The sequence below is a fragment of the Protopterus annectens genome, chromosome 2.part0 (genome assembly GCF_019279795.1).
Source record: "Protopterus annectens isolate FY-2018-M chromosome 2.part0, PAN1.0, whole genome shotgun sequence".
In the NCBI taxonomy this organism is placed as follows: domain Eukaryota; kingdom Metazoa; phylum Chordata; order Ceratodontiformes; family Protopteridae; genus Protopterus; species Protopterus annectens.
Window position 1 is genome coordinate 806171628 of NC_056728.1, and position 14342 is coordinate 806185969.

The following is a 14342-nucleotide window of genomic DNA, read 5'->3' on the forward strand; positions in this document are numbered from 1 at the left end:
TTCCACATAAATTACAGCCCATTTATTACCTGCTCTGTAGACATATACGGTGTGGAACAGGTTGTGGAGATGTCATGGTGTTCATGTGGTGGGGACAGGGGAATAAAGTGTTCACAGTACCTGCAGATGACACCCCACACTGATGCTATTATTGAAGTCACTCATGTACCTTTATTATTGAGCCATCATCCTAAGTGGTGGTAAAAATCAGCTCAAGACCAATGGCATACCTGCTTGAAACATATAGTCTGTTATCTCAGTGATGTCTCTGCATACAGTTCAGAGAAGTAAGCCTCAGGTTGTACACATCAACAGGTAGTATGATGCACTCAGTACAGTATCTGATGTTGCCAGATGTGAGTGCATGGTGACAGGCACATCAATGTGTTGCATAATGTAATTACCTATGAGTAATAGTTTGTATTTTTGCATTTTGCATTGGTTGTTTCACTGGTGAGACAGTGGTGCATGAGCTGTTGTGTGTACTGTGTTCTGCAGAGCTGTGATTATGTGTAGTGGGAATGCATCTGTTTCTCTCATGTGGCTAGTGTTTACTTATGTATCAGGTAAGGGCCCCCACACAAGTGTGTCTGTGTGATTTTGGTTTGGTAGGAGTATGAGGTGACGTGTGCATGTAAGCAACCTGCTTATTGCAATATGTACTGACTGGTGTGTGAGACAGTATGGATGCAAGGTATGTAATATCATCACATGTATTACACTTTGTGTTTGTGTGACATAGGAGTACAGGGTTGGGGATGTTTCACACATCTCATCAGCACCAGTGATAATGTCAGGAGTACTAGAATCTGGATTGCTAATGCATCACAGCAGGCCATGGTTAGGCAGTATCATGACAGAAGCTTAAATATAGCATATTATCCTCCCTATGTTGTGAACCATATGGTAAAACAGTACTGACAATGTGGCATACCATGGTACATTGTGTATAATGATCTACAGGTATGCTGCACTTGCATTAACCATAATGCTTTATTAGGCAGGGTCGCAAGACCATACAGACAAAATGTGACACTGTTCAACCCCAGCAAAATTATGGTCATGCTGCTACAACCTTCTGATTGACGGCCTCAAATACACTGTCTGTAGACAGTCTGTGCAGTAAAGATGTGGATGTGCATGCATGCTCAGAAAAAGTGTTCATCATTGCATTTATTACTACTGCCTTACAAGTGTCCAACATGCTTTGAATGGTAGGTGTATGCCTGCCATGCAGGGAGGTGTCATACTCAAGTGAGCACCTCCTGCATACCCAAGTAAGGACTAGCATAAGAGCTACCTGTCCTACACACCTACACTTTGCCTGTTGTACAACCAGGACATGCTGGGGAGACAGGTATGTAGGCAAGATACTACAGCCAATATGTCACAGGATCACAATGGGTGTGATGCACAGTTCTGCCCTATTGAAAATCATGTGTAAGTTTTACAACAAGATGGGGACTATGACAATGAAAACACTTTAGTATGAATGTCTCGAATGGACACAGGTAAAGTGTAGATGGTTCATCTCACATGCCCAGGCTTGTGCATGCGTCACCTTCCAAGCCCTGCTTGCACTTATTAAGGGTGTTAGACCTTGCCAGTGTGTAGTGATGCATGGCAAGAATGAATATGGTCCTTGTTGTGTTAGGCTATTATACACATATGACCTTATGGAGCTATGCAACTATACTGCTTTACCTTTCTGATGATATTTATCTTCTGTGCTATCATTCCATCTTGAACTCTGACATTGATCGGTGTTGTGCATGTTATAACATAGCAGTGTCCTACAGAATCCTGAAAGTGAAACATAAGCAGTGCCATGAGACACCTTTCACTGTGTGACTACACAGCCACTACAACAGCATACAAAATAATGTACACAACGTAATTTGGTGTACAGTGCAAATGGTAGCATACAATATGCATGAATGACCAGTAAAAGTAGAATGTCATAGGTAACAATGAATGAAACAAATACAGATGTTTTTAAATAGTCACCCTGTGCATGAGACATATACCTTCATTTCCTTGCATTGATGAGAATGATGACAGGGATGTAGCATGGGTCTCATCTCTTGCACAGGGTGTTGCATGAGGGTACAAGAGGCCTAGGCTGACCAAAAAGTTGTCAAGCGAGTATGACTAGAAAGGGGAGCAGGCAAGATGGACCATGTAAAATTGATTTGCATGTCTGTAGGTGACCCGAATGTGACAGTGATGTGTGAGTGTCTGCGTGAACACAGCCAAGCTCAGTGCTAGCCCTACGTGAATGGTATGTTGGACAGCTGTAAGCTGTGCATGGCATAAATGACAGATCAGTATCTCCACCCACGAACATGTGATCTGGCTCTGCCAGGAGTTGCACTGGCACCTCCATGACCAAGGTCAGATGCTGTGCTACTACCTGAGGGAGACTGCTGTCTGCTGGGACTGTGTCATCTACAGGACCAGCCAGGACCAATAGCCCATAACCTGCCACATCTTGTTGTGGACAGCACACTCCCCTCTGGAGTGCTGGATGTACTGCCACATACTGGAGCATGATTGTACATGGCCATATGGACAATTAGCAGATGTAATTGCTGACCTACGTTCATGTGTTCGACTCTCATCTCCAACTAGACTTTCCATCACAGTCAATATGCATTCCAAGACAGATAGTGTGTGATCTGTCTGAGAACAATGTCTTTCCACTGCATCAGTCAACAGATCCAGGGTATCAGAAACTTGGTTGAGGCAGTCACAGATGTCAGACTGTCCTGCATCCATAACCTTGAGCATTCATCTGGAGTTCCTTTCAGAATGTGCCTGTGCCTCCATGATGGCCCTAAACATACGCTTGGTGACATGCGATGAGACACCAGCAATAGGTGGTAGAGGTAGAGCAGGGCTCTTAGGTGCACCCCTATCTATCTACCTGTGTGGAACCTCACCAGATCTTTGGCTATGTCCAGTATCGACACTCACTGCAGCCATTCTAGCCACACTTTTCTGTTCAATGTCCCCACCCTCCAACTGTCCACTATCTGTGGCCTCAGGGGACTAAGTATGCATAGGCATACAAACTGTGTATGGTGATAATGAGGGCAGAAGAGTGATGTCAACCTCTGTGACAGATTCAGCCCCTGCAACTCCCACCTGTGCCTCAGCTTCCCCACCACCATCATCACAGTTTGATGAGACATTGACATCAGGTTGTGAAGGAGACAAAAACCAACCCCCCTGGTTACATGTGATAAGAAGGGAAAAGCAGTACATTTATACCTGCACTACTATGCTCTACAGTACTATGTTGCAATACATGTTAAGCTGTATACACTGGAGTTACCATTACAGACTTGTTTAACCCCTAACCTCATATAGTAGGACATAAGGACATTCTTTTCTAACAAACATCTGTAGTTCTTGTAAATAAAAGCTCTTTACACAGGAATCTCATGACCAACAATGATGTACACTGTTGACATCTGGAAAAACTCTGCACATTTGATGCATGTGGCAGTCTGTAATGTCATGATAATCCAGTAAAATCTATCAGTGTGCTCACACCTACAAGACATAGGTATGATTCTAAACTGTGCAGACAGAAACAATCTGTGCAGTTGGCATTCATGCAGACAGCACATCAATGCATCCAGCAGACCTGGGATCACACTTTAGTGAATGCAGTGCACTAAATCTAGATCTCTAGTAAAACAGTGTTGCGCTTACCAGGAGTAAGAGCATGGCCTTGTCTGCTTCCGGACAGTCCTGTGGAAATTAGAGGGAGAGGTAATGTAAACAGCACCACATGTTGCACTATAACAGGGTAACACATGCAAAGATCCCACACTTACAGTAGCTACTATGTTAATTGTTATGGTGGTTACAATCTGAGCATGTCATTCAAAGTGGTGCTAACCTCCCCTCCCCAAAAGCTTACACACCCATGTAAACCTATGTACACCATGACACACTAAATGCTACAGTATTCCAATGCTGATCCAACTAAGCATACCTGAATGGTCCTCTCACATGGAGATGGTGGTACTCACATCCACAACATACTGTGTGATGGATGCCTGAGAGCTGTACTGTGTTTCTAAGTTCACCCAGAACTCCTCAATGGCTGACAGTGGTTATTCTGCCACAAGACATCCACCAGTGACACCATGATCCCAGGCCACATCCGATGCTCTTCTGCATGTGGCTTTCATCATGTTGGTTTCACAGTGTCACACCTGCTCATATGTCTCGCTCTGGTGATCTACAGCATTCACATCATGGACCAGGTCAGCCTACAGTGCTTTCCTCTCATCCCTATTTGCCCTCCCCTTGGACAACAGGTGTTGATGGTGTTGATGCAATGCTTCCAGGATTATTTAATTTTCAACATCTATAATAGGGTTCCAGTGTCGGGGATACATATTTCCTGAAAGACAAGAAAATGGGGACACATGACAGGATCACATATGTGGAAGTATAGTATGTAATAAATTATCAGTACTGATGAGGCCATAACAAGGCCAAAATATGCATGTCCATAGCTAGTGGGGCTTGGCTTTATTGGCCTGAATTTGTCATTAAACAACTTAAAAAGAAAAAAGTCATGGTTATTCAAAATTGCCATATAGCTGAAACACCTGATGTTCTTAAGGGTCATTTGCATATATCCCAGTGTGCCTCTAATACAAGAGGTTTGAGGTATCACACAGTGGAAATTCTAGCTTGGCTAGAATTTTCTTTTAGTTTTTACTGATTGTTTTTTCTATGTGACCTTTTTGCTCATTGTTTTGGAAGTACAGTATGAAGAGATACATCAATAAAAGATGGCTAGAACTATTCACTGCTGGATTACACATGTCATACTCAATAGTGTGGAAACATGTAGGTGTAATACATGTGGAGATCAATGACATGTCATCAGTACAGTTCTAAGACAGGCTTAATGATGCAATCCCGATCCCCCTAAGTATATTGAAACATATGCATTATGTTGGAAACAAAATAGTGGCATACCTGATGGAATACAATACTACTCCTCTGCTGAAAGGTACCAATATATAAATGTGCCAATGAATTCACCCTGCAAAGTAACTCTCATACACAATGGTTCCCCAACTTGAGGTTTATCTTTTTAACATGGTTCTCATTAGCAAGTGATTGCCTCTGAACCAATCTGTGCTTCTGGAATGCTAATTGCAGCCTTCACAGCTGCTTTGCACTATAATCAGCCAACCCCATGCAAACACTGCACAAGATATAAGGGGTCAATGTACATTTCATCCCCTTTCTAATATGTTTGTATGGAAATTACTGAAGTAAGGATACTACATCATCGCAATGTGAAGGTCTGTAGCAGCTACTTTTTACATACAGATATGTGTGCTACAAGCAAAAGCTGAAACTGATGTTGCAGACTATAGGCATAGGCAGATAGGGTGCACACTTTGCAGGACATCAAGCTTTAAAAGTAAGTGCGGTGCCTGTGGCAGCCTTTTTGTGTAGGCAGAGCCACATGGAGGAAACCCATCCCACTGGAAATTAGGTTATGTGTTCAAGGTAAGCATGCTAGCCAAAGCTATCAGTATCAGCATAAAATGCAAAATGCTTGGTGTGTCCTAGTAAAAGGTAGGGGTTACATTAATCATTAAGTAACACAGTTGGGCAACTACCACATCATGGGTTATGGCTTGGTAGTCCCCTGTAACTTGTATGCTGGCAACCCTTGCATCTAGCACAACCTCCATATATGCATGTTACTTGTGCAGCTGTGCTTGTCTGTAGTATCACTAGCAAATCATTGTGGGCTGAAGTCTGATAGTACTGGCCCACAGTTTTAGTACACACAGCAAAGTCCTCTGAGAATGCAGACTAATGCATGGCCTGACATTCTCTGCAGTTGCTAGTGTATACTAGGAGTAGGTAACAGTGGTCCTATCTGTAGGTCTTTGACTGATATTATTTAGATGTGGTCATTAAATCTGTACTGCTTTGGGTGGATAAATAAGTGATGAGACAGACATATCACAGTTTATAATGTTGATGTCCACATTAACTTATCTTCAGTACTAGACACAGCTGCAGTTGAACCCAAGACCATGTGTACCAAAAACTAATGTTCTCTGTGCATTTTACACACTGAACTACTGAGTCACTGCTACAGTAATTGTATTTTTACATGTTGTAGATATCATTCCACAGTTATCTGCTGTATTATGTGTATGGCTTTAGAGTGCTGTATTTTTCAACCAGAGTCTCAGTTAAAATTGTATTTTTCCATTAATGTTTTAGCAAGTGTATTTTTAAATGCTGTACATATAATTGCAGGGTTTCTTGCTATTACATACCTCACTTATGTCTGTACTTATGTGTATGGCTTTATACTGATGTATTTATGTCCTAGAGTCCCAGTTACAGTATTTTTTTCTTACTACTTTAGCTGATTTGCATGGTACTGCATGAAGCATAGTCTCGCTTAAACATGTTTAATGATGAGAACTTGAGCATTACTATGTTTGGATTAAAACAGCTGTGCTCATTAGCAGCTGTGTGGCTTGGCGGGATGATCTACTGTTCTGCAGCTGTGATGGTCCTAGTTTCAAAATTGATGCAGGTGTATTTTTTTGAATGTGATTAATAGTTTTTCACACCCATATATCAATGTAGCACTATTTAACATAGATAAGTAAATGTGGCGCAGTGCAGCACTCAATGTATCACAAAAAATCTTTAAAGAAAAGAAAAAAGGGAAGATAGGACAGTGGTGAAAAGGGGTGCAAACAGGGGGAAAAACATAGGGAAAGGCAGGTAGGTATGTGCAGGAAGAGTGTAGGAAAGAACCATAGCTATCCATTTCCAACTCCATTTCCAGCCTGTGGGGCAGAACTACCCAACGCCACAGGTAGTGCAGGGACAGCAGAGGGGGCACCACCAGGCTATGGCCCAGACATGCTGGGCCCTGGTGCCACGGTGATGGCCATGGGAGCCAAGCTATGGGGATCACTGGGAACTGGCCTACCTTGTCATGCTGTAGAAAATAAATATAAACATAAGGTTAGAATAAACATAACCAAACAGATGGTAGTATTAATATTATAGAACATAATAATGAGTAAGCAAATGAAATATGAAGGATTATAATAAGGATAACAACAGTAACATTAGTACAATTATTTTAACAGCAAACCAATATGAAATTATACATAAGGCCAATATACACAGATAACAGTTTGTTACAAAAATGTATATTAATATGAAATCATAATAATAACATTAATAAATTAAAGAAGAGAAGGTCTGGAGAGAAATACCATTAGTAACTTTGCAGGTAATATTACTACACAGACTACTACTACAGACCTTTACATATGCACAATGTATGTTGGGAGTACATTGAATGCAACTAATGTATAGATGATGCTGCACATACATATCTCTCAACCTGTTAGCATGGGACAGTATGGGCCAAGCTGTAGCACATGGTGGAATGGAGACACACCTACTGGGTACAGTTGAACATAGTGTGCTGATACATTAGTAGCAAGGTGTTCTGATAATGCATTTGCCACTGAATTGCATTCCAAGAAATGCCATTTATTTGCTTACCAAGGACAAGACATATGGGGCTTTGCTCATTACATTCTGAAAAATCATGACACTTGAGAGGTAAGTTTGTGTACACTAAGTAGAGTAAACTGCAGTTGAATACTTAGTTATCTGCCATGGGATTAGAACCCACAAGCTGTGACTCCAGGGAAAATGCACACTGAATTTAACAGTTGACTGCTGTCAGATTAGAACACATATTTAGTGACTAAAGACATACTGCACAGTTATTTGAAAGAGTCCTTATCAAACCAGCACATTCCTACTTTCAGCTTTATTGACAATACATTTTAAAATCCAGAATTTATACATATCCATATCTGGCCAGAATTTCAACTACCTTAGCCATGTACCTTGTCCCTCGAGAGGGTGGAATACACAGAATTATTTGTCACAAAATGTCCAAAACACAGGCTTGAACTTTACTGTGGGTATTGCACTACATTTATCAGACAGTTTTTCTGCATTCTTTATTCAGTTCATTTTTACAATCGACTACTGTCAAATTAGAACACACATTTAGTGATGAGGGCATACTGCACAGTTATTTGAAAGAGTCCTTATCAAAGCACATTCCTGGTTTCAATTTTATTGATAATGCACCTTAAAATCTGACATTTATACACATGTATATCTGGCCAGAACTTCAGTTACCTTACTCATATACCTTGTTCCTGGAGTGGGTGGAATACACAGCATTATTTGCCACAAAATGTCCAGAACACATGTTTGAATCTTACTGTGGGTATTGCACTGCATTCATCAGGCACTTTTTTCTGAATTTGTTATTCTAGCCCCTCAACAATCAACTGGAGTCAGGTTAGAACATGCACATGCAGTGAATAACAGAGTGGTGCACACCTATTTGCTTGAAAACAGTACATTTCACAACACCATCACCCTTTAAAATGTATTGATTACTGTTGCTTCAAGTCTGACATGTACAGCATGGATAGCTGTGTCAAACCTCTGTAAAATAACCCATATACCCTCATCATAACTTGAGTGCAACCTACAGCATATTTCACACAATGAGCAGAGCAGAACAGTGGCTGTTAATCTGGGTAGACTCCAACATCAACTGATATTTGGATGCACTACTACACAGTATTGCATGTTTTGTTGATTTAACTTGCTTTACCATTTCAGGTAGGCAGTGACTAATTCCTACACATATTACATTTCCCAGGTATGTCATACCTGACTGTTATGACTGTTAACCTAATAAATAATTTATTTTGACAGTACATTATGCCTTAGGTTATTACTTTGAAATGTCCCTACATAACACACTCATACCTCATCCTGGCCAGCCGCCCTACATGGGACTGGACATTGCGAGTTCGCTCTTCTCCAGCTGTTGTAAGAGAAGCAAACCATTATGCATACTAGTTATGCACAGATTCAACTTGAACATTTCCAAAGTAAAAGTAATGCCAAATACACTTAAATATCTGTGGGGTCTGCCTAGCCAAAGCTTCTTGGACCCAGGTGTCCAAGGTTCCCCTCTTTCTGCACTTCAGGTCATCATAGTGGTGATGGCAATGCTCACCAGTGCAGGAGATACCAGTAGCACTGGTAAGTTCCCTAGCCAAATGATCCCAGCCTCAGACTTACATTCTGAACCCTGGTAATCACCCTGCAGCAGCTGGGGTTTATCATGCCTGACCAGAAGTCCAACAAACACTCCGGACTCCTTCACACCTCTGCACCCAAAAGCGTGATTCCTCATCAGCACCACCAGGCATATCAGCAGCCAAGCGAGAACTCCAATGAGTGGTGTGAAATTCCAGCCTATTCACCTTGATATAGGCTGCATTCCTGCCCTTACAGATCATACTGTCATTCTGTGTTTGTTTTCTCCTGTGAAAGAGTTGACACTTGAAATTTCATTTAGGTAGCACTTGCATTTCCTAAATGACAATAAAGTTTCTTTGAATCTTTTAATTTACTTTAACTTTCAAAAAAAAAAACACTGTGTTGCTTAGCATTGTGCAAACTCATGCAAACTCGCACAACAGTGTTTAAGTGGAGCTTAGCAATATGCAAACAGGAAAATCCTTGATCATATTTAAGTGGTGCTTAGCATCGCGCAGCTTTACTAAATGTAAAATTTCTTTTATTTTGAATTAAACTGTCATTTCAGTCACCTGAATGCTCAGGACGTGAGCCCAGAACCTAATACATGTAGGTTGTGACTCAACCTATATAGCCACTTGGATAGTACCAGCAAATGGTCTATCTTAACATATACTACTAAGGTGCCTGTTGGCATTGCTAAGCACCGTGCCCCACTGCACAAACAAGCAGAAGTTAAAAATAAAAAAAGTGATCACATCCGGTTTCTATTTTTAGATACATGGCAGGTGCTTACCATGCATGTTTACCTGCAGCTCAGCATCTCTAAGCACTGTGCAGCTCAGTGCAATCAGGCACAGTACAAACATAAAAATAAAACAATAAAAGAAACAGAAATACAAATAAATATTTCAACCATAGCAGAGTACACTAGAAAGATTATTGTCTTGTCCTTATCATCTGTCCAGAGTTTTCTGGACAGACAAGTAGGGGACAGCCTGCACATTGCTGCTTACATGGATTCAATATCCATGTTACTGTAATCTCCTTCAGTAATGCACCATAATTAATATGTTTGGCATGCTGCCGAGGAGGAACCATGGCTGTATACATGGATACATTCCATGTAGGCTCTACGTGGAGCCTACATGGATTTTATTGAATCCTGGTCAACATCTTTTTAATTTTTTTCTTTATTCATTTCATATAACCTTTTTTCTTTTTCTAGAAATCTTTCTTTATTACTTATTATATCTTTAGAAGCTTGACAACTGAATATCCTTATATTTGTGACTATCTTGTATTATTTTCATCGTTTGCCATTCCAAAACCTCTTTTTATATTTTTCTTTTAAACTTATCTACCATCTTGTCCAATTTTTGTAGAACTTTCACATATATATATATGATCTAACCATAACTGAATAATTATTTTTACATACTCATTTAGTTCTGTTTAATTTATTCTGTTGATGCCTCTACCTACTTTTATATATCCTTTTTTTTCTTAAGTGTCTATCCAGATTGACACTTAATCTGAAAATCTCATTATTTTTATTTTTTTATGTAACACTTTTAAACTCTCCAAAACTATAAAATAATCAATTAATCAATTTCTGCTCTTAAATTGCTCATTTTTATATGCCCAATATGTATTGCTCCATAAATACATCTTTCTACTTTTTAATATCTCTGAAATAACCTTGATATCTGCCCCTTCTTTTATTCTATGCCTTAAATCTTAATTTCCCACTAATGTTATTTACATATTAACACTAACATAATCAAGAATTTTTCTAAACATAATCCCTCTTTGTTTCTGAAAAACACATGCTTATAGTGCCACAATTCTGTATACTTGATTCTTCCATCTTATATCCAATATTAACATTCTTCCCAATATTACTAATGTATAATCCAAAATTTCTATAGTTTCTTTACTCAAAATTGCTATACCTGAACACTTCTCTTCTCCTATATTCCATGTAACTTTACCCTCCCATAGTCTATTTTCTTGTGTTCAATCTTCTTCCGTTAAAATGCTAATGTCCATTAATATTACAATATCCATATCCAGCAATCTACACCATTTTAACACTCCTAATCTTTTTTTTTACATTTTTATACTGTTCACATTTATAACTAAGATTCTCACTTTTTGGAGAATATGTTATTGGTTGATCCCTTTCCTTTCTTATTTTCTCCTATACCTGTGTTTTTAAATTTACATTTTCTTTCACTCTTTTCCCAATGGAATTCCTTTTGCTTTTGATTCTGACCCACTTGTCCTCTTCTTCTTTACCTGAACTACTTATTTCTTCTTATTATTTTCTTTTTCTTCCCTTGTGTATTCCTTTACCTCCACCATTATATCTTCTTTTTTTCTTTTTGTGTCCCTTCTATGTTATATACTAAATAATTTTCTTTTACTTAATCCTCCTTCCCTTTCTGTGTGTTTTTTTTCCCTTTACATCATAATCCATCCATGAATGTCTTATTTGTCACATTTTATACATTTTTTTAGCTACATAACTAGTTTTACCACAGATAAAATATTTTCTTTTATCACAGTTGCTAATCAAATGGTTATTTTTACCATAAAAGAAGCATGTCTTTGGTTGTCCCCAATATTTCACAAATCCCATTTTTCCTTCCACATTAATTATACTAGGTACATGTATTATCTTTTCATTTTGTATTTGCAAAATAACTCCACATTCCCATCCCTGAGTCCATAAACCTCTGTTGTCATAAATCTTTGTAATTTCCATTGCATTTTTTCTGTCTTTAAATAGTCTCTTAAACTGTCTTTTTCTACCTCTGTATGAAACTGTATAGACATTTTCTTCTTTGCCTTTCTTTTGAATGCCTGTATGACATAAGTTCCAAGGATTATCATTTCTTTTTTTTAATATATTGCTTCAAAAATTTCTCCATATACTGTGCTTCTTCAAAAAAATGTCACAAAATGAGTATTTGTTAATGCTTACCTCTCTGGGTTCAGTACCCAGTGGTGAAATAGCATTGTCCCATATTTCATACCTATCAAGTTCTTTTTTCATCTTACTGCTTATTCTTACATGATGCTTCCTTTTCACTTCCATTTTCTTTTCATCTTTTTTTTCTTTCTCGCTTACAGTTTGTGCATAAGATGTTTTCTTTCTCATTTCTTCTACTTCCTTTTCTTGTATTCTTTCCATTATTTCACCCCATGACACTACCTTCTCAGTTTCTGGTTCGCTTTGCTGGATTAAGCCCTTTAAATAAACATCCCGTAACCCTCCCGACTGGAGGGTTGTAACAATACACATCACCTTGAAGAGTTTTTGTTAAAATAACATCTTGCTGTCCTGTGTAGGTTTGAACTCCTTCTCATTGGTTTAATCCTGCATCACCATACCTTTCTTATTCTTCCATTCCTCTATTTCAGTAACATCCTTTTCCATAAAGAAAGTTTCTTGTGAAGGCTCAATTGCCCTCACTATCAATTCACACCCCTTCTGTCTACTTCCACTGTTGCTCACACCATTACTCTCCATACTGTTCCTTGCTTCTCCGAGATGCCTTGCACCTGGAATGAAAGCAGAAAGCATGGCTACAAGTTATGTCCCTGTACAGCAAAGAGTAGGGGAAGTTCCCACATGCCCTGGCCAAATTTCCCCTATTAGTATAAATATCACATCTGGTCTCCCCTGAAAAGAGGCTACTAACCTTGTGGGATTAACCCCATCAACAACAGATAAATAAAATAAAAATAAAAATCTGGTGGAATCTAGTGGCTTATACCATGTGACATAATATACTACACAGGGTGGTGATAGCTTGGGACAGCAGTTTCCTGCTCCACAGGCTTTAGCAGCTGACAGGCAAGACGTCAGAGGAGGAGCAAGTAGCAGGGGATGATGATAGCAGTTATAGGTGGGCAGAATATGCTTTGGCACCAGCTAAGAGGAAGCACATTGCACATAAATGTGCTGCATAAAAGATATAAGAGCTAAGCAGATACAGACTGTAAAAATTATACATGTAAAATTTCTAGACTCTGCTTAACCATGCATAGGCTGGCAACTTTATGCATCAGGCATATGCAGCCCAAGTCTGAATGTTACAAGGACATGATACTCCTGTCATAATTTCCACAGGTAGTGCTACATAACAGCAATACTGCTAAGGAGATACACAAGTAAGAATGATGCATGCCAACACACAACAGAATCTGCTGACCAATTCATAGGATGGGAACACATAACATTGATATAATTTAGATTCTTCCCTCTGGGCATGATGTGTACAGTTAATATAAAAAGTGTACACACCCCTGTTAAAATGCCAGGTTTTTGTGAGATATAAAAAATGAGATCATAATAAATCATTGCAAAACTTTTCCCACCTTTAATGTGACCTATAACCTGTACAATTCAATTGAAAAACAAACAAATATGTTAGGGGGAAAAAATATAAAAAATAAAAAAAAACATACAAGTTTTTTGCATAAGTGTGCACACCCTTAAACTAATACTTTGTTGAAGCATCTTTTGATTTAATTGCAGCATTTAGTCTTCTTGGGTACACACCTGCCATCAATTAAAGAATCTCTGATTAACCCCAAATAAAGTTCAGCTGTCCTTTAGGATTTTCCTGACATTTACTCAGTTGCTTGCTATAGCAAAAGCCATGGTTCACAGAGAGCTTACAAAGCATTAAAGGGATCTCTTTGTTGAAAGGTATCAGTCAGGAGACAGGTACAAAAACATTTCCACAGCACTGGATATATCATGGAACACCATGAAGACAGTCATCAAAAAGTGGAGAAAATATGGGACAACAGTGACATAGCAAAGAACTGGACATCCCTCCAAAACTGAAGAAAAGACAAGATGAAAACTGGTTAGGTAGTCTGCCAGGAGACCCGCAGCAACACTGAAGGAGCTGCAAGAATTTCTGGCAAGTACTGGTTGTGTACTACATGTGACAACAATCTCTCATATTCTCCATATGTCTGGGCTATGTGGTAGGGTTGCAAGACGGAAGCCTTTTCTTACACAGAAAAACATCCAGGTCCAGCTAAAATTTGCAAAGCAATACATCACATTTCCCAAAGGCATGTGGGAAAATGTGTTATGGTCTGATGAGACCAAGGTTGAACTTTATGGCCACAATTCCAAAAGG